Source organism: Ambystoma mexicanum, chromosome 2q (assembly GCF_040938575.1).
Source record: "Ambystoma mexicanum isolate Mex_15411 chromosome 2q, UKY_AmexF1_1, whole genome shotgun sequence".
NCBI classification, from domain to species: Eukaryota; Metazoa; Chordata; class Amphibia; order Caudata; family Ambystomatidae; genus Ambystoma; species Ambystoma mexicanum.
In genome coordinates, this window is record NC_090924.1 from 117189587 (window position 1) to 117216637 (window position 27051).

A 27051-nucleotide genomic window follows, 5' to 3' on the forward strand; every position below is an offset into this window, starting at 1 on the left:
TCAGAAAGGCACAGGTGCACCTCATTGATGAGGCACAACAAGGCTGAAACATGTGTATGGGGTGGCTTTAGGTACTTTTGTTCAGAAAGGAATTGCCATAGCATTTCAGTGCTGGACTGCCCATGTGGCTGGGACAAAGACTGATATGCAAATAGATATTTCCCATCTGTGAAAGGTACATTGAGCAAAAGGCGATGGCTGCGGACACTCAAAGTGTGGAAAAAACACAACAGGTTATCATGCCATGTTCTTTCTAGTGTGGGGCGCCTGCTACCTTTTAAAAAAAATGTAACGGAACTGGCAACATCAAATTTTGACAAACCAAGTCCCCTTGAAACATGTTCTGCACCCGGCACATCCAATAATACAACGTTGATAGCACACAGTGATATGCCATGGGGCGAAGTGGTTTAGATATCACTAGCCTGCATACAGGTTGGGTTGGCAGGTCGTCGATGAATAATCGTCACAATATGCTCCAACTAACAACCCATAACAACGTAAACGAGCAATACCGGTCAGAAAATGAAACCTTTACTCGTTCGTCTATAAACTCGCCTTTAAACTGAATAGTTAAACTTACATTATACTTGGTAGTTCCATTTTCTTGGCGTAACAGAGTGTCCCGTCAGAACAAAAGTTTGCATAGATTGAAAAAAATGTTTACAATGTCCAGTTTTAAAAATTTTGCGGGTATTCGACACCTTCCGCTCTTCAAGCCATAGCGAATCCTCCCTTTCGTCCAAGGTCAAATAACAATTGAAGCCTCTTTAGAGCGTGTATGCCTGGTAGGTTTCGTTTTTGTGAAGGAAAGCCATAAATCTAAAACATACTGTACAAGACACGTCAGTGTGAACTCCCCATAACCAACATGAAAGTAAGTGACCTTCACTCCATTGGAGTGATGACCTGGCCGACCAACGTGGTATTCAAAATATGTTTGAAAAATAAAAAATTATTTGCTGGCTTCCACCAGTTATACAGAAGGTCAGTAAAACAGATAATACAAACCACTGCAAGTCTGGTGTAACCTAAGATTCCACTTGTGTCTATCTGAAACAGATTGTGATAGCATATGATGATATGATATTGCATTTATAACATGCCAATGCACAAGTACTTCAAGGTGCGACGAGGCAATGCAGAGGGAAGACAGACAACAGTCTTACTAGTCTTGGGAAGTAGATGATCCTTGCCCCCCCCCCTCCGCCTCGTTCGTCACTCTTGAAACATAACATATGTAATAACCAAGGTGGGAGGCGTAGCCAACCCCCGTGACATTCCATTACACCACACCCCATTGCAAATAACACACACTATAGTTTCAAGCCCAGCATTAGGAAACCAATTTGGAATAGCCCGAATTACATCTTTATACTAGGCCCGAAAATCCATCTCTATACAAATGCAGCTCTCCCATCCCCAACGCCCTGCTCAGCCAGCCCACACCATCTCCTCCCCATTGCCAGATCTGCGCGCACCCTGTTCTCGCAGAGGAATGTGTGCTATGGATAACGTGAGACACTAACAAGTCATAAATCCAAGTGCCCATTTATCTCCTCTGAACTTCCCGTGCACTAACAACCTCCATCCACCTCGCCAGGCCTGAGCCCACCAGCTCAGACCGTGCAGTTCCTTTCATGCTGATATCCATCTGACTGTCCCATGCCCTGATCAGTCAAGGACCCACATCGCTGCACTTATCCCATGTAGTAATATATTCTCCCAAAAAGCAACACACGTCTAACTATATCCTAAGGACCCAAGCAGGACAGATGATCATGCAAGTCCAGTTGAGGGGGAAAGGAGAAAAGAGCAGGGCTTAAAGTTGACAGAGGATACATTTGAAAAGACAATTTAGGCCATCAACACCAGAGCCATGCACTGCATTTGTGGATGTGGCTTGGGTCTAGCAGAGGGATTTACACACACCTAGCAACCACAAACATGTATGTTATCGTTCGAGGACCAGTAATATAAATTAAGAGAGGCAAAAGATATAAATTAATGAATCATAAACCAGATGAAATCTGCATAATTAAACACTTCTTAATATTTTTATTGCATTGAAATTCGAGTTCAATAGCATTCCATTGTTGGTGTACAATGTACAAACATTAGGGAACATATCCTAAAAGGTTATAGTGAGCACATTAAGAACAACGCTGCAAATCATTTATACCGGGTGGTCAATTGTTCAACAAGTTCATCTTTAGGTGGACAGGGCTTGTTTGAAATGTTTTGTGGCGTTGTATGTGTCCTATCAATCAAGATAGATTCCATGAGTATGCATGGCCAACACAGTCAAAGTGAGATCTTTCGCAAAATTGAATTCCATTTCCTGGTATATTGGCTTTGCCACCCATTTTCTGCTTTTTGCAATGGCCAAGCTGTAACGAAGCATCCCAAAGTTTCTGGCAGTTCTCAATTGTTCTCTACCTAAGTTCTCGTTATGCACTAATACGGCTAGTAATGTTCGGGCCTGCATACCGTCTATGCCGAAATGCAACCTTTTGGGCCTGTACTTTAGGCACATATTGTGAAACACCTCCAAATCTCTGGTGTGACAGAATTCTGTGAGTGCCTTTAGGTCTCTTGAAAGATTTATGTCAGACACAATCTTATCAAGAGCTTTGTGTGTAGGTGAACATGGCACCAACTGCTTCTTCTTGCGTTCCTGCTCCTCCGATAACGGTCCATGTGCACATTCGTGAACATTTTGGTTTTCTGTCCATGAGTGAACGTTGGAACTGTGGTGCATCAATGAATGGCATTTTTCAAGTCGAATTTCCACAGACCCGTCACAAGTTTTGGAGCTCCATCAAAGATGGTTGCTGAAAGACTGAGACCACTGTAAAATATTTTCAAAACCCTTTTTTGTTTTTTTTTACCAGCAGCTGTAATTTTTCTAATCACTGATTTGGCTACGTGCCATACATCAAATTGATGACGAATGTTTGGAAACTACTCTTGCATGGCATTGGCTATTGAAACATGTCTGTCAGTGGCTATCGGGTCTATTTGCATTCCACTCGATTGAAGATGTTCGAGGGATTTTATGAAACCATGTTTCTCCTTGCCCACTGAGGATTTACATTGGGACACCTGCACGATCTCCAAACTCACGAGTTTTTTTAGTTTCCATGTCTTGAAAGTGGTATGTGCAGTACTTTGCTGAAAATCCGGGGCTGTCGCACTCTCTGTCACCAGATAGCCTGAGCCGTTTGCCAGAGAATGTGCTTTCAATTGTCATATGTTCAATTTTCCAGGCTTGACTAATAGCGGGGAATAATAATTCCCTTTGATATTTGTAGTACTGGGTTTTAGCAAGTAACTGAACTCCCAAAAATTGACAGAAACTGGACATCTTACTGAAAGTCGAGCCACTGAAAAGTAAAGCTGCTGAACATAGTAGATTTCCACCTGGCACTTTGCCCAGCATCGGTTGAGCATAACATGAAAATGTATGATAGAGGTGAACACACCTGGCTTGGATTTTCAGGTTAGTGCCTTGACACATGCACCAATGGCTGCCCACATATTTTCCCCCTCAATGTATGGACACATTTTAGCATCAGTGTAATGTCTACCAGGCAGCTGTCGAGCACAATGTATTTTTGCTCCTTTATTAGCCAATCGTCCTGCATGAATGTGGTTTGTGACTCAACTGTGTTTGTCAAATAGCCCAAACTAGCCAAACTGAAGTTGAGATCTTTGGCAAGTTCATCGGTCAATTGCATTGAAGCTTCAGTCTCTGTTCGTTCAGCTTGTGTTATTTGCACATGAATTAGAGAATCCGTCAAATTCAAATGTTTATTGGGGGGACCTTTTCTGCAGGTGTAGATTGTGTCAAGTGGTCTGCGAGGAATTCCAATGCATCTTCATTGATTCAGTTTTGTCTTGTCGAGTTCTCAAATTGTGTAATGGTCCAAGAACACTTTGCTGGCTTTGTCGGTCATATTCAATTCCGTTTGAGGCCATTGGGCATAAGCATCAGAAGTGTGCTTATTGGATGGACCATTCTGCGCCTCAAATAGTTGCTCCATGGAGAAATCTGTTTGGCAAACAACATCTTTGGTTTCATTTGTTGTCTGTGTCTTTATACTTCTTTTCCTTCTGGGCCTCTAGGAGATGTTGTAAAACATGTTCAATGTATAGCACACATACAGCAGATAGCAATTTAAATACAAAAACATGTTATGAATAAAACACCAGCCCAAAGCACTTATAGAAAACTAAATTAGTTACCCTTGTTTTCTTGATTTTCTGTGAAACCGTGGCCTTCTCTGTAACGACTGCACCAGCAAGCTGATCCACCATCTCCGATCCATGTGCCTCCACTTCTAATTCCACACCTTGTGTACATTCCCTGAATAGAAAATTCATTAACAAAACAAGTCAATCGTATTGGAAATTAAAATCTTTTATCGCACACAGTGCTTACACACACCCTCGCAAACAGTGTACGTCATTTAGTCAAAATATACATTTCAAATTTCACCTGATTGATGACAAGTGTACTTGATCAGAGATCACTGTGCAAAACATACTGATTGTAAGTTGCGCTCAAACATTTTGCAATGTATTCTGCATTAGGAAGGAAGTGTAACGTTAGAACTGAAGTCATAAAAGTTTGAAACCCTGCACGTTTATATGAATGTTACTGTCTAATAGTATCCTATGTAGGATTTACTTTCTTTCATTCAAGGGAACTGTCCGTATGCGTACCTCATACTCTGGACCAGCTGCAAAGGAAGATATAATTGTAGTCGAAGTACCTGCATCTCCCTGTAACACAGTACTTGTTTTAGTATGGATGAAAACAGCGAAATGGAACAGAGACAATGGTACATATAAAGAGAAATCCATAAATGACACATAGTGTAAACAACCAACATGATACATAAACAATTTCATATTATTTGAAATTCCAAGCATAATACATTCTTGTAATTGAAAAGTGAAATAAAATTACCTGATAGGCACTTGAAGTTGTTGTTGACTCCAGAAAATAAATGGATGCAGAATCTTGGTCCTTCATTTTCAGTGCATTGTTATGAAGTGGCAAAAGGGAGCATTAGATATGTGGGAAGATCCAACTGTCGAGAATATGAACTTCTGCAAGTCTGTAGGGCTCACCATTGGTATAATGGATGTGTCGATGGTTTTGTCACTTGCGAGGGTCTGTGCTTCCGTCAGTATGCTTTCCTAAATAAAAAACATTTCAAGCAACCGATTACAAAAACATTATGCTTCTTTTGAAGGGCACTATGGCATTGTTTTCCATGGTCATAATTACTTCATTTGAGGCTCCATAAAACAGGGACAGATGTATAGTAAAATGTGGTATAGTTAAAATGTAATACAATCTAGTAAATATGAAAACTTTAGTAAGACTTATTTATTTCTGTAGCGCCGAAGCCCACAGGCATCAGGGCACATTACATGAAGACAAGGACAACAGAAAAGTGACGGCACAGTAGAGTAAGATTACTGGTTCTGAGTAGATTACATTATGTGGACATTTGTATTTATGCAGGTCCTTTATTTGAACAACAGTTTCTTCAGTTTCTTCCTAAAGGATAGGTAGTTAGATTCTAGTCTAAGGCTGTTTACACCAAAAGCACCAATCCGTTCATGAAGTTACCTTTTCAGTACCCCACCACCTACAGCTAAATCATCATCCGGGACTCGCATGCGGCGGTGTGTGCATCAAACGAGTTGGAATTGCATTTGGAAGCAATTTGCGAAACATTCTGGGTCGACGCTATTTTGTGTACTTCGATTGGTTGTACATATCTTCGATAAAGTGCAGGCTGCAGCATCGATTGGCCCTCAAGTCTCCCAAGACAGCCTGGGCTCTACTTTGAATCTCGTCCACCGCAAAACCACAATATCGAACCCATCTTCTTATTAAATCAATATCCTTCGGGAATATATGCAGGATTGTGCCCTGACTTTTGACACGGCTCCTAGAACGGCAACCCAAAACCATACAAGCAGGCATTCTTAAAAAAATCTATAAGAGATGCATAAAAAGATATAAATAATTACAAAGAAATTGTACTGTATACATGAGATTGATGGAATTATATCACAGCTATCTATACAATGTTTGTTTTGGTCAAAGAAGCAAAACCTGTGTAGTGTAGTTGAATATACACTGGGATAACTGTCATACAGAATTGATTGATATGACGCAAATCAGAACGTGTTACTCATCCGTTGAATGTACTTTCATGCATCAAAAGCAAACATGCTTATAGACATGGTCTGAGAAAGATGCGATTCTATTAAAATGGACACTGATGAAATGTGCTATATATCAAGATCAGACCACTTGAAACATTCGACAATGGTAAAGTCATTGAGATGAATGAACATTACACTACTGGGTACATTCGGTCGAAATAGATAGAAAATGTGGGATCAGAAAGAGATGAGTATAGAGAAGTTAATAGGTGACCTGCCCTTACCTTGACCAACAAACAATTAGATTCAGCAAGCAGGGGAGTTAGTAGCAGGAGAACAGGTAGCACGATCAAGAGTTGACTTCCAGTGCTCAGAGATGTTCTCCGGAGAAATATCAAAGGGTTTATATATGATTAGAAAAGTGGGTGTGTATGTGAATGTGTGACATGTTTCTGGCGAGGTCTGCTAGAGGGGAGCCTGGATTTTGTAATGGAAGGGATGGCCCCTAATGTGGAAGGATAAAGGCCTAGTATCCAGTAGAGAACAAAAAAGGGGGCTCCAACCACAAGTACATTTCTTGGCATTGCACTTAATTTAGAGTGCCTAAATTATTTTGTTATTCTTATTTCAAAATATTGCTCAAAAATCAATAAGCCAGTTATCCTTGAAAACAAGAAATCAAAATTTCAAGATAAAACCAGTATCTTGAAACACTGCTTTTTTAAATATTAGCAGTTACTTTATTACATTTTTTGTTTTTTTCTCTTTCTTTTTCAGATACAGTTTATCTGCAATTATATATACACAGAGTAACAACAGAATGTAGCATAGTAAAAAAAGGTTTAAAAGAGTATAACATCCAATTGAAACATCATTGGTGGGTTAGTACTATTCATGTGTTGCGAAATCACAGCAAAGTATATTGAAAAAAACAAAATAGAAAAATAGAAAAAACAACAAACCAAGGTCCTAAATCTGAAAGTGTTTGTACTAGACAAATAGATTACAGCTATCAAACAACAATCACCAAATATTCGGTATAGTCAAAATAGGATGATGGAAAGAGTTCAACAATGGACCATAGCCATTGGTCCGAAACCACCTTGTAAGTAGAACAAAGCAAGTTACGGAAGTGAAATGAATTCAACAGAGGACCAAAACCAGAGGGGAGCCTGGAGACACTGGGTCTGGGGAGGCCATCTGTACAATGGCCCCTGTGCGGAAGATACCTTTGAAGTGTACATGGTGTTTGGCACCTTGGCCATTCCCACTCTGCCAGCCCCCTTGGTAGCACACGGCCACCAGTGCAAACTGCCATTGATAGTGGAGGGGGCATGGATGGGCAAGAGGTGTGCAGAAAAGGGCCGGAACACTGCTGAAAGAAGAAACACTTATGTGGATTGCAGGGACAGAGTCTGCTTCAGGGGCGCATGGAGACACTGGGTCTGGGGAGTCCATGTGTACAATGTCGCCTGTGCGGAAGATTCCTTTGAAGTGTACATGGTGTTTGGCACCTTGGCCATTCCCACCCTGCCAGCCCCCTTGGGAGCGCATGGCCACAGATGCGAACTGCATTGATAGTGGAGGGGGGAATGGATGGGCAAGAGGCGTGCAGAAAAGGGCCGGAACACTGCTGAATGGAGACACTTATGTGGATTGCAGGGGCGCGGTCTGCTTCAGGGGAGCCTGGAGACACTGGGTCTGGGGAGTCCATGTGTACAATGGCCCCTGTGTGGAAGATACCTTTGAAGTGTACATGGTGTTTGGCATCTTGGCCATTCCCACTCTGCCGGCCCCCTTGGGAGCGCATGGCCACAGATGCGAACTGCCATTGATAGTGCAGGGGGGAATGGATGGGCAAGAGGTGTGCAGAAAAGGGCCGGAAACACTGCTGAAAGGAGAAACACTTATGTGGATTGCAGGGGCAGAGTCTGCTTCAGGGGAGCCTGGAGACACTGGGTCTGGGGAGTCCATGTGTACAATGTCCCCTGTGCGGAAGATTCCTTTGAAGTGTACATGGTGTTTGGCACCTTGGCCGTTCCCACCCTGCCAGCCCCCTTGGGAGCGCATGGCCACAGATGCGAACTGCATTGATAGTGGAGGGGGGAATGGCTGGGCAAGAGGCGTGCAGAAAAGTGCCGGAACACTGCTGAATGGAGACACTTATGTGGATTGCAGGGGCAGAGTCTGCTTCAGGGGCGCATGGAGACACTGGGTCTGGGGAGTCCATGTGTACAATATCCCCTCTGCGGAAGATTCCTTTGAAGTGTACATGGTGTTTGGCACCTTGGCTGTTCCCACCCTGCCAGCCCCCTTGGGAGCGCATGGCCACAGATGCGAACTGCATTGATAGTGGAGGGGGGAATGGATGGGCAAGAGGCGTGCAGAAAAGGGCCGGAACACTGCTGAATGGAGACACTTATGTGGATTGCAGGGGCAGAGTCTGCTTCAGGGGAGCCTGGAGACACTGGGTCTGGGGAGTCCATGTGTACTATGTCCCCTGTGCGGAAGATTCCTTTGAAGTGTACATGGTGTTTGGCACCTTGGCCATTCCCACCCTGCCAGCCCCCTTGGGAGCGCATGGCCACAGATGCGAACTGCATTGATAGTGGAGGGGGGAATGGATGGGCAAGAGGCGTGCAGAAAAGGGCCGGAACACTGCTGAATGGAGACACTTATGTGGATTGCAGGGGCGCGGTCTGCTTCAGGGGAGCCTGGAGACACTGGGTCTGGGGAGTCCATGTGTACAATGTCGCCTGTGCGGAAGATTCCTTTGAAGTGTACATGGTGTTTGGCACCTTGGCCATTCCCACCCTGCCAGCCCCCTTGGGAGCGCATGGCCACAGATGAGAACTGCATTGATAGTGGAGGGGGGAATGGATGGGCAAGAGGTGTGCAGAAAAGGGCCGGAACACTGCTGAATGGAGACACTTATGTGGATTGCAGGGGCGCGGTCTGCTTCAGTTGAGCCTGGAGACACTGGGTCTGGGGAGTCCATGTGTACAATGTCGCCTGTGCGGAAGATTCCTTTGAAGTGTACATGGTGTTTGGCACCTTGGCCATTTATAATGGAGGGGGGATGGATTGTTGCAGAGGAGGTGAGCGTAAAAGGGCACCAACAATGCTTTCATGCCCCTCATAGACAAGTGAGCGTGTCCTTGATTCACTGAAAAATTGAAACAACTAGCCATAAAAGCTCTTTTGTATTTTATGTTGTTGGTGATGTTTATGGCACAAATATACTACAAATTGTATACTTCGGGTTGCAGCACAGTGTGGGAAAATCCCCTGTACTGTCCGCTGTCACTGGGGAATTTGGCGCAAATGGCTCCAACGAAACACGTGGTTATTACGCGTCAGACGCTGAATCCAAGCCTCCAATAAAGCCACCATGTAAATGAACGGTAGGCCACCAGCCTGTTCCACCTGTGGAAGAGAAACACACATACTGTATTTAAATGAATCTGGTAAGTGTACAAACCTTAGTTGAAAATGCACCCTGTGTCATATGGCATAGTTGCCCGTACAAGTGTTAGTTCATGGATCAATCAACTTGGGCTTTGAAGTGTAGACACATTACATAAGTGAATACCCATGCAATCCATAACGTTTGGGGCACAGAGAAATATTGTTTCTTAGTTGAACGTGAAAGACACATAAGATGAACACTCTGATTTCCCCAAAGCGCGAGAAATGTATTCAATTGGCAGACTACATTCATTTGGCAGTAATAGATCAAAGTTACGACAATATAGGAGACAAACATGAAATGTTTGTGGCCTCAGTAGTCAAAATGACATCACACCTAGAGTACACTTACTCGTTACTTGGATTGCGAGGGCAAACTGTTGCGCGAAGTTCGTGCATAAACTCCATCATAATCCTCAACACAGACCTTGTGAGGCAGGCTGCCCTGAAGTCAGGCAGCTCGGTAAGGCAAATCAGTGGTGTGTCTTCTTCCGATATGTAGGCCAAGCATCCAGAGTTTTCTCAGCAGCAGCAGTTCTCCTCCTCGGTTGGCATGACCTTGCACCAATTGTATGTACACCAGGTGGAAACGTCTTCCATGCGACTAGGCTCTGGCTCAGGATGCAGTGATTCGTCTTTCCAACTGTCGTCCAATGCCCCATCGTTTCCACATCTTTCTCTATCAAGTAATTCCGCCGCGGAATACTCTGGCTCGTACTGGTAGGGCTGTATTGTTGCCATTATACAACAAAATTGAAATCAATAGTAATGCTAGTATAAGTATTAGTTTGCAGGGGCTCCGTGCAACGAAGGTAGCTGAACACAGCAGAAACAAGTCACAGGCTATACAAAAAAACAAATAGTGAAACGATTGAAAAAGCAACTCTGATGATAACCCGTCTGTTTATACTTATTGAGGAAAGCAGTGTCCTGCCATTTCCATGGGGACACGTCATTAGCTGGCGCACAGAGAATGTGGACACACGACGTGCATTCGCGTTATGAAATGGCCAGTATGCCTCTAGTGATGTCAGCTTCAGGGGCGGTTGATATGATTTAGTGCCGCAGGGGTACTTGAACTTAGGGCGATCGATCCACGGATAAGATTAGCACAAGATGGCCGTGCCCCACTCGTTGATTTCACATGTGTAAAAGTGCAGAAAACTAAGGTAAGGTGCATAGGAAATGTTTTTACGATCGATCACAGTTTGCTTAAAACCACATGCCCAAGCACTCGGGATAATAACATTTTTGACCGCACAATTCCTTTAAGTGAAAAAGTGTTTTTATTTTAATTGGGTGGTGAGGGGGTCAATCTAGAAACACCACTGTAACCGCACAGAGCGGTCTTTCTAAATCGAAGTGTCATGCCCTTGCCGCACTCGAGTGCGCAGGAGGCTGACAAGCGCAGGCAGGAGAGGAAAGGAGCATCGAAGGAGGTGTGTTTAATGTGGTGTTGTGTGTGCGTGTGTGTGTTTGGGGAGAAAGTGTGTGTTGGGCTGGGAAGGGGTGTGGGTGAGGAAATAGGGTGTTTGGAGGTTAAACCCCCCGATTAACAGGAAAACCAACATTAGAGGGTGGGGCTGGAGACAGGATCGGCTTCAGAAGGTGGGAGGGGGTGATATTTTGGCATTTTAAAGGCCACAAAAAACAACCACAAGAAATAGTATTTTTTGTGTTCAGCCTTTAAAATGTGGAATTATCACATTGAGGCAGCAAACTAAAGTCACGCATGGAATAAGAATGGGCAGTGGAAAATTGCGCAGAGACAGAGAAGGAGGCCAGAGCAGAGGGCAGCACATTAACAAGAGGCCTCAGGAGGCTTGTGGGTTGGCTAAAACTCCAGGCTCTATCTGAAAATAAAGATCAGAATTTGGCCAATAAGACACTTCACTACCTGAGGCTTTAATTTCAGTAATAGTTCAGGCCTTTGCCTCCTAAGGAAAAGCGTGTCCTCATAAGACTCCACAGACCTATTCATCAGTTATTCAAAGACAAGCCCGCCTATGCCATACACAGTGTCTTTGCTAAATGACCATCTGGTGCCTTGTCGTTATTTATTTTGGCTGTGAAATTGCTAGAAGTCTTTTAATAGGCAGTGCAAAAAGTCTTTTTTTTATTTCCCTTTTCAATTTTTTTACAAAAAAGAACCTTAAACAATACCACTGATTTAATGACACCACACAACCACGAACATCAGTCCTTTAATTTATCATGAATCGAGAAATCAAGGGGAAATCATGACTCTTGATCGGAGTTTGTCCGTTAAAGGGTGACAGGCACCACCCTGGATACTTACTGGTTTTCAGAAGGAAAAATCCACGACAGGGCATGCCCTAGGGCATTCTAAGTTTGAAATTACGATTGAGACATCCGATTGATCAAAGACTAAAGTCATTTCATTGAAACTACACACAGTGACAAGCCTTTAAGGGGTAAACACAGATGTTCACTGATGGCACTTTCCAAAGTACACATGAGGCTTAAAGTTGGTTTTCCAAATGTACAGTTATTTAAAGTTATGAGGATGTTAATGGATCTGCGTGGTTTCACCTACCTTATACTGTACGTGGGATTTGTATTCGTCCCTTTGTGGTCCTTGTATTTTCGACTATTTTGTTTTATTATGGGGGTTCTCCACACACTTCTGCCACCTCTCTGCCCACCTCCTCAACCCAGCCCTGCATACCCCTTCTGCCTTTTTCCATACATATATGTATATCATCGCCACATTAAAATGTGATAATTGCACCTAAAGTGTTCAATTTTCGGCACGTCATGTCAATACACATTCACTTCCTTCAGGACTTTTTCCTTGAGGACTCGATATACTCTATTTCTTTGGGGGCATTATTTTTTGGGCAATTTGTATAATGACCATTTTTGTTGAGGAAATCAGTTGCAAAAATCCATGTATTCTGAACAATCCGTTTTTGTTTCCAAATCTATTTTCACCGTGGGCATCTGAAAATATCTTCCAGTAGATCTGGACTTTCCTTGTTTCCATTTTAGCAGTGCAAATGCTTTTTCCAGAATTTATTTTGGTTGCTGAACGTATTCTAAGTTGGCCGGTAAACAGTAAAAGTGCTGATAATAAGGTTTACTGGATTGGCCAACTACAACTTTGCCGGTAGAGGTTAAGGATTTCCCTCCAGCTAAGAGCTGGAGGTAAATCTGACCCCTACTGGCAAAAAACTGCCTTTATCACTGGCACGGCCGGTAATTGCGTCAAAATACCCCCTGAGTCCAATGGGAGTCCTTGGAATGGGGATTTACCACCACTTGAAATCTGCCGGTAATTCCCCTTGATGGTTTACCACTGGAATACCGGCAAACTTGTAATGGGGCCCATTAATATGTTGTCTTTGGCATAAGAGGGTTTTTTGGGGACTGAGGGCTTTGTTTTAAGTAGCAGGTGGGAATAAACAAGTTTTATGGGGAAGTGGTAGGCAATGCCAGTAGCCTTCTTTCCTTCTTATTTCAAGTAATGTATGGGGTTTTTGGGCCCAATGTGAGGACAGGGTGGGGGTACCCCAGCGCTATTTTGTAAAAAATAAAATAAAAAAATAAAAATCAGTAATGGGTAGTGGAGAGGTGTTATATCACATGATGGCACACTGTTACTTTGCACGTCGCAACGTGCAGACTGAATAAAGAAGCCCGGCTTCATGTTCTTTTGATCAGAGTGGAGCGGGACCTGTCCGACCAACACCATTGTGTCAGTCTTCATTGCTGCACTGTGCAGCGCATGCTATGCCCCCCCACATGCGCTCCACAACAATGGCGACAAAGGAGTCCAGGGCGCGCACCTGCTGATCAGGCAGGCCTGCAGCACCTAGATTATCGATCCGCACAGCGTGCTGTCCCTCAGCCCGCCACGGGAACACCACATGCTATGTGCAAGCCAGTCTGCTTTTTCGTTCTAATTAACAATCCTCATGCTGTCAGAAGAAGGCAGTAGCCTTAATTTTTGGAAATCCCAGGCTACACCTGCAACCAAGGTCCCCCACAGGGCCACCCCAACTACGAGGGAAGGCATGGCTCTCACCAGAGAGCGCTTGTGCGCCACCCTCCCTCATTGTCCATAGTGGGCTGGGGCTGCCCTCCTAGGGAGTGCCTGTGCACCCGCTGTGCAACCAGTGATATATGATGTAGCTTTTGTAACGCGCCTGTACACAAGAGTTTCTAGGTGTGACAAGACAAGAAGGGGGAAACAAAGAGAGGACAAAATAACAATCTTACTAGGTCTTGTTTCATTAAGATCGCGCAAGTGTGAGGAAGAGGAGAAGTGCAGTTAACTCACAAGTGCAGCCAGCTGGTGGCTCATAAGTGCAGAGATATGGGACTGTAGGGTTGCAGATACAGACCCTTAAGTGCAAGGGCAACTGGACATGCAGGAACCTGGGCCCAAGTTCAGGGGGTGACCAGTGCGTGGAGCAGTCAGGTGCACCAGCAGAGGAGAGGAAGTGAGAAAGCGGAAGCGAAAAGGAAGGTGTTGAGTTGCTTCCAGAGCCAGAGGGGGTTCTGCTCAAGTTTGAGAGAGACAGGGAGGCTGTTCCAGAGGTAGGCCTCAGCTGAAGAGATAGATCTGCCCCCAACTCTCTGCTTGGAGAAGCGTCTGACCCTCCGAGTGTTGAAGGTGGATGAGCGGAGAGCTTGAGAAGGAAGATGTTTTGGAGGAGAAAGTTGGAGGTAGAGCAGTCCCAGGCACCAGAAAGCCTTGTGGACGATGCAGAGGGTCTTGACCTTGATCCTTGCAGCCACTGGGAGCCAATGACAAGATTTCAGAGCTGGAGAGATAGGCCAAGGACAAGTCTCGCAGTACTGTTCTGGATAAGTTGTAAAGGTCAAAGAGGAGAGGTAGGACCTGCACTTGAACCACGTCCACAGTGGGGGACATTGCATCAAAGAGGGTCACTTGTGAGTTCGACGTAGACTGGGCCCCGGCCAATTTGGGACCACAGTGGGAGCTGTGGTTAGAATGCCAGGCCATGTGCTTTAATGCCACGGGGGATTTGATGACCTAACGAAGGAATGCATGCTGATATATTCAGCAGGGTCAGTGGTCCACAAGCTTTTTAAGACAATGCGCCCTACAGTGCTGCTGTCAGACTACTTCACTCCCATGGTTAATACTGATTACGAAAAATGTGTCATGTGCACTGCCATGCAGATGAGCGAGGAGAGCCTAGACAAATACCACAGTCGTCTGAGGCAGCTGGCAGCAACCTGCGCCTGGGAGAAGGAGGAGGAAGAGGTGAGGCTCCAAATCATCATTGGATGCCATTCCGTTAAACTGCGGAGGCAAATTCCCTGTGAGCCGGGAATAGCACTCTCCAGGATCCTTGAACTGGGACAGTCTCATGAGCTGGTGTACTTCAGGGCTTCAAAAATGGAGTCTGCGCTGAAGTCAGCGAAGCTAGAAGAGGTGTGCCCAGTGGGAAAATAGCCCCCGAAAAGCCAAGGAACGAGGAGCGTCTGGCAACAAAGGAAACACCGGAACCCCTCCACCCCAGCCCAGTGCACACAGTGTGGATACAACCTTGCCCTGAGAAAAGGGTGAGCATCGGCAGCCAGCCAGCGTGCCGAGGGACAGAAAGTGTCCAAGAGGTGCTCCACAATATCGAATGGTCTAAAATGCCAACACCATGTCTTTAACGGAGCTACCAGGAGACGGCCAAGGGGATGAAGACAAGGGTGTTTTTTCGTTTCTGCGTGCTTCTAGTCGGTGGCAGGGGGAAGCGCCAACCCAGGTGCTCGGTGACTATACTTAATACCCCAGTCCCTGTACTTCTCGACACTCGGTCAGTGTCATGGCCGACGACCAATAGCGGAAGCTACCAGGCCCTCCAGCAGTCCAAATGACCAATGTGTGCATATCCACTTTTGGATGCAAGACCCCGCTATCCCTAGAAGGTGCCTTCATAGCCACCGTCCAGCATGGTGATGTCTACATACACTCCTGATTCTACGTGACCAAGGTATTCACCCAGACCCTACTTGGCTGCGCTGCGGCTGAAGTCTTCAAACTCATTCAATTCACCCATGAAGTGTTCATAGAAGACGTGCAGATGCTATTACAGAGATTCCAAGGCATATTCACAGGCATAGGGCAGATGGCAGGTAAACCGATCCGGCTCTACATCGATGACACAATCCAGCCGGTGGCCCTTAAACCCCAAAGGGTGCCCTTCCATCTTCGTGACAAAGTGGAGGAGATACAAAATCTAGTGGACCTCAACAGCATCGAGCTCGTATAAGGACCCACCTCCTGGGTATCTCAAATCATCATTGCCCACAAGCTCAAACAGCCTGACAGTGTCTGCATATGCGTCAATATGTGGTTTCCGAACAAGGCAATAAGGAGGGAGAGACATTTGACTCCAACACTGGACGATATTATAGCCGAACTGGAGGGTGCAACCATCTTCTCTGAACTCGACCTCCGCTCAGGATATCACCAACTTCTGCTTCACCAGGACAGTCTCTTCATGACAACGTTCACAACACATGGTGGCCTCTACAGAGAGACTGAACTTTGGCATCTCTTCAGCAGCCGAGTTGTTTCAAAACGCCATAGGCGGGGCCTTGGCGGGATTGACTGGAACTCTAAATGTGAGCGTAGGCATCCAGATACATGCAAAGTCAGAAGGAGAACACCTAGAGCGTCTGGAGAAAGGGCTGTTGTGAATTCAAGCACTGGGGTTAACCCTCCATCGCAAGAAGTGCGAGTTCCTCAAAAGAAAAATGGAGTTCTTCGGTTTCATCTTTCAGGAAGGAGGGCTGTCTGCTGATCGAGCTAAAGTCAGGAGCTTCTTAGCGATGGTCACCTACTGTGGCTATTTCATCAAAAACCTAGCCACACTCTCGGAGCCCTGCAAAACCTCTCAAAGCAATCCACAACGTGGAAGTGGACAGCCCTGGAACAAAACTCATTTGATGGCATCAAGAAGGCATTGTCAGACAAATGCATCCTAGCCTTCTTTGACCCACAGAAAGACACAAAGATCATCGTCGATGCAAGCCCCTTCGGCCTTGGTACCATCCTCACACAAACGAACAAAGACGGCACTGCATGCACCGTCGCGTACACCAGCAGAGCTCTTTCTCCAACGGAGCAAAGGTATTCCCAGATTGAGCGTGAGGTACTGGCCGTGCTGCGGGGATGTTGCCAGTTCCGTCTTTATATTTACGGAAAACCTGTCAAAGTGGTCACAGACCATAAGCCCCTGTTAACCATCATGACAGGCGGATCAGCTAACCCACCACCACGCATTGAAAAGTGGTTACTGGCATCCAAGTATATGATATCAACCTCATATACAAGCCCAGAAAGAGCAGCGCTGTAGATTACTTGTCCCGGCACCCACAAGTGACAAACCAAGCCACCCCCATCCAATACCCCCCAACTCCCCTGAGGAGGTTGCCGAGGTGGAAGAGTATGTACGACTAGTCAGAGATAGCATGGTTCCAAAGTCCATGGACATTGCAGAGCTCAAAGCCGCATCGAAACATGATTGGTATTTCCGAATCCTATGAGAAGCAATGGAATCAGGCCAGTGGAAAATAGCGTTCTAAAACCTAGGGACCAGAACCCAAGATGCACCCTGGAGCAATTGTGGAAGGTACGGAGTGAGCTAGCATTCGTGTACAACGGCCTTCTCCGGCGGGGGTCCCACATGGTGATCCCCACTGAGTTGACTGAAAGAGCAATTGCCTTAGCACACCATGGGCACCTAGAAGCTGCAAAAACAAGGAGTCGCTTCAGATTCACTCTGGTTTCCTGCGCTAGAATCAAAGGTAGAGATGTTCATCCAAGCCTGTAGGTGGTGCCAGGCTGCTGCCCCGAGAGGAAAAGAACCTTCCATCCAGGGTAGGCCCAGGAGCAAAGTACTGTGTGAAAGCATCCACAGGGACTTTGGATCCACACAGAGAGATTCCCACTTCCTGGTTATGAATGACCAATAGTTTCACTAGCCTGAAGTAGAATTTGTACCATCACAATCTCTTCAAGATGTAATACCCGTGATGGAGAAAATATTTGCAACCCGATTCCCTAAGAGTGTGTGCTCAGACAACGGGTCACCATTCCAAAGCGCCGGCCTTGAAGAATTCCTGATGGAAAGTGGAATTGCGCACAGGAAGATCACACCAGTGTGGCCACGTGCAAACAGAGAAGCTGAGCGTATGCGCACCCTCAATAAAACATTTAGAATAGCGCATGATCAGGCGACCTCAAAAAAAAAGAACACTATTCCAGTTCCTGTTTGAATATAGAACCACCCCACACTGCTCCACAGGAATGGCACCTGCAGAGGCCCTTTTGCATAGGTGCCCTTCCACATTCCTCCCCAAACTGAACGCGAGAACTCCAGGGACCATAGACAATGAAAATGTACGTGCCATCCACAAGGAGAATACACGCCGAGGCCTAAAAGAGCATGACCTGGCAGTCGGGGACACAGTGTTGGTGAGGACTCGCCACCCACCAGGAAAGAGCTCCCTCACCCATGAGCCGTCACCCCTGAGGTGGTCCGGATACACGGGTCACAGGTAACAGCTGCAGATGACCGTGGGCTGGTAACAACACATTCCAGCTTCTCCTAAAGGCTTTTGGGTGCCTCCCGGCTACAGACTGACTGGCATGGACTGAGAGAGGACAGCGCAGCCCACCTCCCAGATGTGAGCGACACTGAAGACGCCAACCTGAGAGAGCCACGCCATGAAGGAGCAATGGAGCAAGCCCCCAGAGGAAATGGCCATCAGATCTCCCAAGCGCTGAGCCTTAAAGGCGGTACCCCACCTTTGAACTCAGAGGGCCCCCACTATGCCTAAGGGACTATGAGCTGGGCACCAGAACTCGGACATGAGAGGAAGCCAGCGCCCCGGGTGAACTACCCCAATCCTGGGGTAGCTGTGAGTTGAGTGCAAGGCATTTATGTTTCCACTGCATATGTTCTGTTTTGAGATGTTGCTGAGTAAAAGGTTTGTTGTTATAAAAATTGGGAGGAGTGTTATATCACATGATGGCACGCTGTGACGTTGCACATCAAGGCATGCAGACTGAACAAAGAGGCCCGGCTTTACGCTCTTTTGTTCAGAGCGGAGCTGGACCTGTCCGACCAACACCATTGTGCCAGTCTTCATTGCTGCGCTGTGCTGCGCAGCGCATGCCAGGCCCCCCCTCCATACGCTCCACAACAAAAGGGACCTATTTGCAGGTGCTGATTGTGCTTGCCAGTGCTTCAGAAAGACTGTTTATTTTAAGCACTCAGTTATAAGGTGCATAATACTGCTTTGCTAATTTTTTTCTGTTTTCATTTTGCAGTCACGCCTGCAGTAAAGCATTTGAGGAAGTGGACACACTCTAATGATTCTTTTATACAAGTTATGTTTACTGTGACAAAATGCACCCCGGAAAATGCAAACGAATAAGAATAACTGATTCCTAGAAGAAATGATACATCTGTGTTTTTCCTTAGCTGTTGTCCCCCCATTAGAGGACATGCGTTCTGACTCTGCCCCCGTATTTTCCCAATTAGAGGACCTGTTACAAGCGCCTTCCTACCTCTACGTCCTCGCTCTTTCTGCAGATTTCAAAGGCCGGCTCTCTTCCATTACTCTGCACAGAGCTCCTCTCGGCTGAAGGATAATATGAATTCTGAAGATAGCAAAGAGAACATCCTGTCCAGCAGTAACATAGCAGTCATTTTACAATTGGTACAAACCATTCAATTTAAAATGTTGAATTCTATTTTATAGATAGGAATTCTATGACTTCACTGTTACTAGACTCTGTCCCCTTAAGAGACAGAGAGGGAGCCCACGCGGGGGAGGATGTGGGCGAGGGGAGGAGTGATGTGGGAGAAAGTCAGTACATAGTCATTGAATAAAGCAGTACCACCAGCTCCGGTTCCGCAGCCTTTGGCTCCGCAGGTAGTTGTCTCCGGTAATATTGCGTTAGCACCTCCCAAAAGATTCACAAGAGATCCTAAGAAGTTCGGGGTCTTTATGAACCATTGTCGTTTACATTTCTTGTGTAGGCCTGGGGTGTTCCCAATGGACCACTCAAAGGTGGCTTTTGTGTTGCCATACTTGGGGGGGGGGGGGTCATGCAGCGTGTTGGTTGGTTCCGCTGGTGAACACAGACGATCCCCTATTACGCAATTTCCCTGCCTTCCAATGGGAGCTAGAAAAACTGTTTGCTCGCCACACTGAAGGGCAGGCGTTTGACAACTAATTATTCACCCTTCGTCAGGGCAGTCAAGACTTTTTAGCCTATGTGGCAACCTTCAATCGCCTGGTTGCCGAGTCAAATTGGCCGGAAGAGAAACGTACCACACTGTTCTACAGAGGGCTGCAGGGAGAGTTAAAGGACGTTCTGGCACAGGTGGTTAACTCTCCGGAGGGGTGTGAGGAATACTTCGATTTAGCTATCCAATTGGACCACTGGTAGCAGGACCATAAAACCGATCATGCCCGCTTGGAGGGTAGGACGTATTATGTGCGCCCAAAAGAGAGTCCAGTCCGACATCCTGCTGAGGCACATCCAGAACCCATGCAACTGGGGGTTCTCTGCAGCCCTCTCTCAAAGGCTGAGAGAGATCGAAGACGGCAGGAACAATTATGTTTGTACTAGGCCAATTAGTTCATTTTCTCTGGAATTACCCGGCAACACCTCCTCGAAAGGCAGTAGGGGCCTTAGACAGTAGAGAACAGAACAGTGACTCGGAAAACTCCAACGCCCAGCAAACCTAGAGGTCGGTTTGCCCAGCGCAGAAAGGTAATCTCAGACCTCACATTTCGTAATTCCAGTAATTCTGATAAACCAGCAACAACCCTGCAGGATGCATGCTCTCGAGGCGTTTGTGGACTGTGGAGCCATCAGCATTTATATGGATTTAGGTGTGGCAGGCACAATCTGACTTCCTGTCTGTCCCAAGGCTGTAGCGGAAAACGTCACAGCGGTGGACGGCACTCAACTACTCTCTGGACCAGTAACACAGTGTACTGCGGAAGTCACGTTACTTTGCCAAGACAGACATAGGGAAGGAATCGGATTCAATTTAATCACTGCCCGCAGTTCCAGGTCATACTCGGCATACCCTGGCTGGAAGCGCATAACCCGCGCATTGACTGGTGTACTAGGACCCTGACCTTAGCCGATGGGTGTCAACATCTATGTTACGATAAAGAAACCACTTCAGGACGTCCACTGCCAGCCGTTCTGAGGACAGGCTCTGTGTTGGGGATTGTGGGTGTACTACCACCCGAATACCAGGCGTTTCAGGATGTTTTCGCTAAGGAACAGGCAAATACATTACCACCACACCACTCATATGATTGTCAAATCGACCTGATACCAGGTGCTCAAGTGCCATGCAGTAGGATCTATACCTCGACGGAAAAAGAGAACACCTACCTGAAGACCTATCTGGACCAGTACCTTGTTAATGGGTTTCTTCGACCATCAAAGTCCCCCGTGGCTTCTCCCCTCTTCTTCGTGCCCAGGAAGGAGGGGGATCTAAGAGCCTCAATTGACTATCGCGCGCTAAACTAGGTCACGGTACAAAATAGGTATCCGATAGGTATCCGCTGCCACTGATCCCAGTACTTTTGGACCAAGTCAAACAGCCACAGATTTTTATTAAATTAGACCTCTGAGGAGCTTACCACCTGGTGCGTGTGAAAGAGGGCGACGAGTGGAAGACTGCATTCCGCACCAGGTATGACCTCTATGAGCACCAGGTAATGCCGTTTGGGTTGTGCAATGCCCCAGAGGCATTACAGAATTTTATAAATGACGTACTGCGGGAGTTACTGGATGTATGTGCGGTGGTATACATCGATGTTATCCTGATTTATTCCGCTAATCTGCAAGATCACATATCACACGTACGGGCCGTCCTCCTCAAGCTGCGGGAGAACCATCTGTATGCTAAACTCGAGAAATGTTCCTTCCACATTACCGAAGTAGAGTTTCTGGGGTTTGTGTTATCGCCATAGGGCATAAGGATGGACAACAGGAAAGTAGAAGCAATCCTCACCTGGCCTTCGCCTACATCACTAAAAGGAATCCAGAGTTTCCTCGGTTTTGCAAACTTTTACTGGCGATTCGTACCAGGTTTCTCACATGTAGTACATCCGATTACTGTGCTACTCCGAAAACATCAGAAGTTCGAATGCACAACAGCAGCAGAGGAGGCATTTCAAGCTCTGAAGAACAAGTTTACTTCAGCTCCTGTATTACAACACCCACAGCCAGATCTCCCCTATGTAGTCAAAACCGATGGTTACAGTGTTGCCATGGGGGCCATACTATCACAACAGAATCCTGAGACCAACCGCTTACATCCAGTGGCCTTTCGGTCGAAAAAGTTTTCTCCAGCAGAACTAAATTACACAGTTGCAGATGAAAAACTGTTAGCGATCAAAGACACTCTCAAGGAGTGGAAGCATTACTTGTTAGGTGCGAAGCATACCATCACGGTCATTACTGATCACTGGAATTTGCAGTAGTTACGTTCCGCAAAAGCCCAATCATCTCGACAGCTAGGCTGGGCTCTGTTTCTAGCCGAGTATGACCTTTCTGGAGTCAAGAATGGCAAGGCAGACGCCTTGTCGCACATCGGTAAAGGCAAGGGCGCTTACATAATTTCAGATCCAGTGGACATCATCCCTGGCAATAAGATATTAGGATGGTGTGGAACTGTTGACTCTCCCTTGGAAAATCTGAAGGAGGCAGTTAGAGACAGCTTGTCAGTAGCTGAACTACAAACATGGGAAGAAAAAGGAATTCAGTTTTCCGTCCATGACAATCTGCCTTACTACCAGGTACGCCTATATCTCCCAACGAGTACCTTGCAAGAGCAAGTCATCACCAATTACCATAGCTCCCCCCTGAAAGGTCATCCTGCAGTGGCAAAGACTTTGGAAAAGGTCGGAAGATCATACTGATGGCCAACCTGGTGAAACAATGTCACTGAATTTGTTAATTCCTGTGGAATCTATGCTCAGAACAAGGCGACAAGACAAAGGCCAGCTGGTCTTCTACAACCTCTTGCGATACCAACCGCACCCTGGCACACCATCTCCATGGATTTCATCACAGACCTGCCTCCTAATTCGGGATTCAACACCATATTGGTCGTAAGTCAACCTGTTCTCCAAGATGGCTCATTTTGTGGTGTTAAAGGGGATTCCCTCAGCATCAACTATGGCTCAAGTCTTCTTGGAACGCATAGTAAAGCTGCACGGTGTCCCGTCCATGGTGATATCAGACAGATGTAGTCAGTTTGTATCACAGTTTTGGAGAAAATGTTGTGCTCTAGCCGGGGTGGAAGTTCGTCTTTCCACTAGCCACAAACCCCAAACAGAGGGGCAGACGGAACATAGAAATAAGATTCTCGAGCAATACCTCTGTTGTCTCCTACACCAAACGGATCAAGCCTGGGTGGAAATTCTGTGGATGGCAGAATACGCTTATAACAATTCCGTGCACTCCTCCACCAGCCTGAGTCCCTTTTACACGCTATATGGTCAGAGTCCACAAACTCCTAGATACGCTCCACCGGAAGCATTAGAGATGCCTGTAGTTAAAACATTACACGAAAACATCATCCAAGCCATGAAGAAAGCTATTGCACATTTAAAGGTAGCCAAGGAGGCACAAAAGAGATATGCTGACTGTCACCGCATGGAAACTCCGAAATACCAAGTGGGTGATACAGTATGGTTAGCTTCCAAACACATTTCACTAAAAGGGTCCAGGAAATTTCACCCCAAGTTCTTAGGACCGTTCATGATTGAAGCAGTGGTTACGCCTGTGCCCATGAGACTAGCTCTTCCACCCCACATACGCAAACATCCGGTTTTTCATGTCTCCTTATTGAAACCGGTACATCCAGGGACCCCATTGCAGACACCCCCTGCTCCAGTAGTAGTCGAAAATGAACCGGAGTATGAAGTAAAAAGTATTCTGGATTCCAAGATGATTAAAAGTAGATTGGAAAGGGTATAGGCCACAAGACAGAACTTGGGAACCCAGTGAAAACATTTGCGCCCCCAGATTGCTTAACAAGTTCCATCAAAACAACCCTACCAAACCAGGATAAGGGAGCACACCCTAGGGGGGGGGGGGGGGGGCTTCAAAGGGGAAGACTATCATGGGCACTGCGCTCCCAGCTAGGCATTCCTCTCCCATAGATTGTAGGGGGGTTACAGAATAGGCATGCAGGGGCTATGTGGGTAATGGCCAGGTGTGAAAGACACCGCCAACAGCTTCAGTTATCATGAGTCACCACTTTCCATTAGGGCATGACACTTCGTGATCTCTCAATATGGGTTCCCCATTGGCCATAGTAGAACTGATCAACACATTCTAGTCTCTAAGCATGGCTGCCGTTATAAGCCACGCCCAGAAACCAGTCCGTGCTTCGTGTAGTATCTGTAGCTCCAAGTACACACTCACCAGAGCTCCGGTTATCCTGGAAAGAGAAGACAACCCGTATCAGTATTATTGTTTCCAAAAACCAGTTAATATTCTCTGTGAAAGACTTACCAGATCAGCTTCTCCACGACACTGCAGAGCCCCGAACTTCAGCTGTGAGGATTTCCTGATTTCCCGATCCAACTCTGCAGCTTCTGCACCTGTGGAAGAAAAATGAGAGAAACGCAGTAACACAGTGAATACAATAATCGCAGCGCATTTTGGCATAGTGAACATGAAGTGCAACGACTGCCGCATAGCAGGTTTAGAAACTTTGCTCATGCAGCTCATCACATTTCACAGAGGCTGCTTGCGGGTTTCCCCCGACTTCAGGAGCGCAACGAGACTCCACCCCCGCTCAGTTTCTACCCGAGCTTTGCAGGTTTAACTCCCAGCGCTCCACGGACACCTGCAGAGAGAGAGAGTAAGAATAGAACAATCAAGACATTTGTAGAACCTACACCCATTATATAAAGACACTAGTTACTTTATGTTTGCTAAAAAGTCACTTATTAACCCCTGAGGAACTGCCACAGCAAGGGAAGGAACTTATTTATCGTTTCAAGGCTATTTGTCAGCCGGACTTACCTGATATCTACATGGGACAAGCAAGACTCCAAGGGCCCAGTGAAGCAACTGGGATCCAATCCTATTCAAGACTTAGTGCGCCTCGCAGGATGGAGAGCCCACCACACTAGCCATACAGGTGATCTTGCACATTTACCTTAGATAGCCATACACACACAGGGAATCTGGGAGGGGGAGGTCTGGGGCTACCCGCGAAAAGCAGTACACTGAACTCCATTTTGTTTTGGCAGGCCTACTCTCCACCCATTCCAAGACCAACCACCCAGAGAGGGAAGAGGTGCCTATCGCTCCCGCAGAGTTTCCCAGGTGAGTGTGACAAATGTTTACATACGCAGAGCCCTCAGGTGGGTGCCTCCTCCTCCCACCTCCTCTGGCGCTCCTGCCAATACTGCACCATTTCCTCCTCAGGCTGGCCGCTTCGGCCTCCATATAAAAGAGAAATAAAAGGCGCCAGCAAGCCGGGAAACACCACTACGCACGCACTGCCTACTCCTCATACAGGCGGCTCTGGCCCGCAATACAAGAAGTGCCTCCTCCTCCACTCGCCACAGGCAATCATGCTGCCACAAAGGCGGTCCTTCTCGCACGGAAACCATACCACTGTGAAATTAAGTCGAAAGAAGCTTGGGTGCCACCCTACAAGCAGACACCACCAAGACAAGACACAGAAAACAGTACAATACAGCGGAAAGGGAGGCAAGCCTCACGGGCCGAGTGTCTCACACAGTGCCCACAGTTCCCAAGTGGCATCGCTCACACAGTACCTCGCGCACAGGTCGCACATGCGCCGACCAGTCAACTGCTACTAAGAGGCTCACAGCCAGCACCACGCACATACCTTAACTGCCACACCTGCCACCATGAGTGACCCTGCACCACCAACATCCCTTCCCAGGTCCACATCAACCTTGCTGCGCATTCTGCTCCCGTTCGCCATGACTCCACAGGTAGACAAAGGCCCAAGGTGGGTCGAATTTTGAACACTTACATGTTCAATCAATGCACACAACGAGGGTAAGAAACAGTTGATGAATTCATCACCCGCCTGAGAGTCAAAGGCGAACACTGTCAGTTCCACACCTTCTCACTTTATGAAGCAATAAAACTGCGGGTGATAGAGGGATGCCTATTCCAAACCCTGAAGAAGCAACTACTGAAAAAGCCACTCTCAATAGAGGAAGTAAGCGAGTTGGCCAGAATTTATGAAAGAGTGGATGCACAAGTGGCATCGATGACAGGAAACCCCAGCACCAAGCAAGACAAGAGCAAGCTCATTGCAGCGGTCTAACTGTAAACCAGCGTCCTGGTGACAGGGGAGCCGTACCATACAGAGGGGGCAACCAAACAGGTCCCAGACCACAAAGACTGTGCTACCGCTGCAGGATGGTGTTCCTAAACTCAGGGATGTGCCCTGCACTCTCCCAAAGATGGGGCAACTGTGGTAGAGCGGGACACTTCCAGTCCGTTGCAGGGAAGGCAGGCCATTTCCCAATCCGCGAATGTCTCCACAACCACAAAGTAGAATGTACAATCGAACTCCTCAAAGCCCATCATACCAAACAAGATCCTATCAACAAGGACTTATGTGCTATGTACATGCCGTAGAAGAGCACCACACGGAAGACTACTCCCAACACTCTGAATCTTATGACCAAGGACCACGCCTAGAGGACGAATACTATGGACCCCCGCAACTATATTGTGGTTACAATGCACAACAACAATTCGGACCACCATACAGAGGTGATAACTACGATCAATACTTCCAAGATGAGTATGTCAATCTCATTCTGGACGACAGGGAAGCAAGAGAGGTGCCCAGGATAGCCGTCAACATCAGTGATAGACAATTCTGTTGCCTATTTGACTCTGGCACCACGTCAACATTATAGGTAAACAAGAGTTTCTACAAATTCACAAAAGACCGATGCTGGTCAAAACGAATTGCAAGATCTTCCAGTGGGGCGCAATCCTCCCCCTTCACTCCATAGGACCTTTCAAGCGCCAACTCATGCACAAAGGACTTACCATTGACATGGTCATTCATGTGATCCGGAGCCCAACAAAAGTGCAATGCTTTCTAAGCTGCCACACCGCATCCTGCCTAGGACTCATTGATATCCATTTCCATTAAGGCAATGTAATCCAGTCAGTTGCACCATCAAGCGACAAGAAGGAGGACATATGCATGATAAACGTCAACCCTACATCGAAGACTCTCATCACAAAAGAGACAATCCTGACGAAGTTCCCACTCCTCTGCAAAGGGCTGGGAAGACTGAGGGGACCTCCCATTAAGCTACATATCGACAACA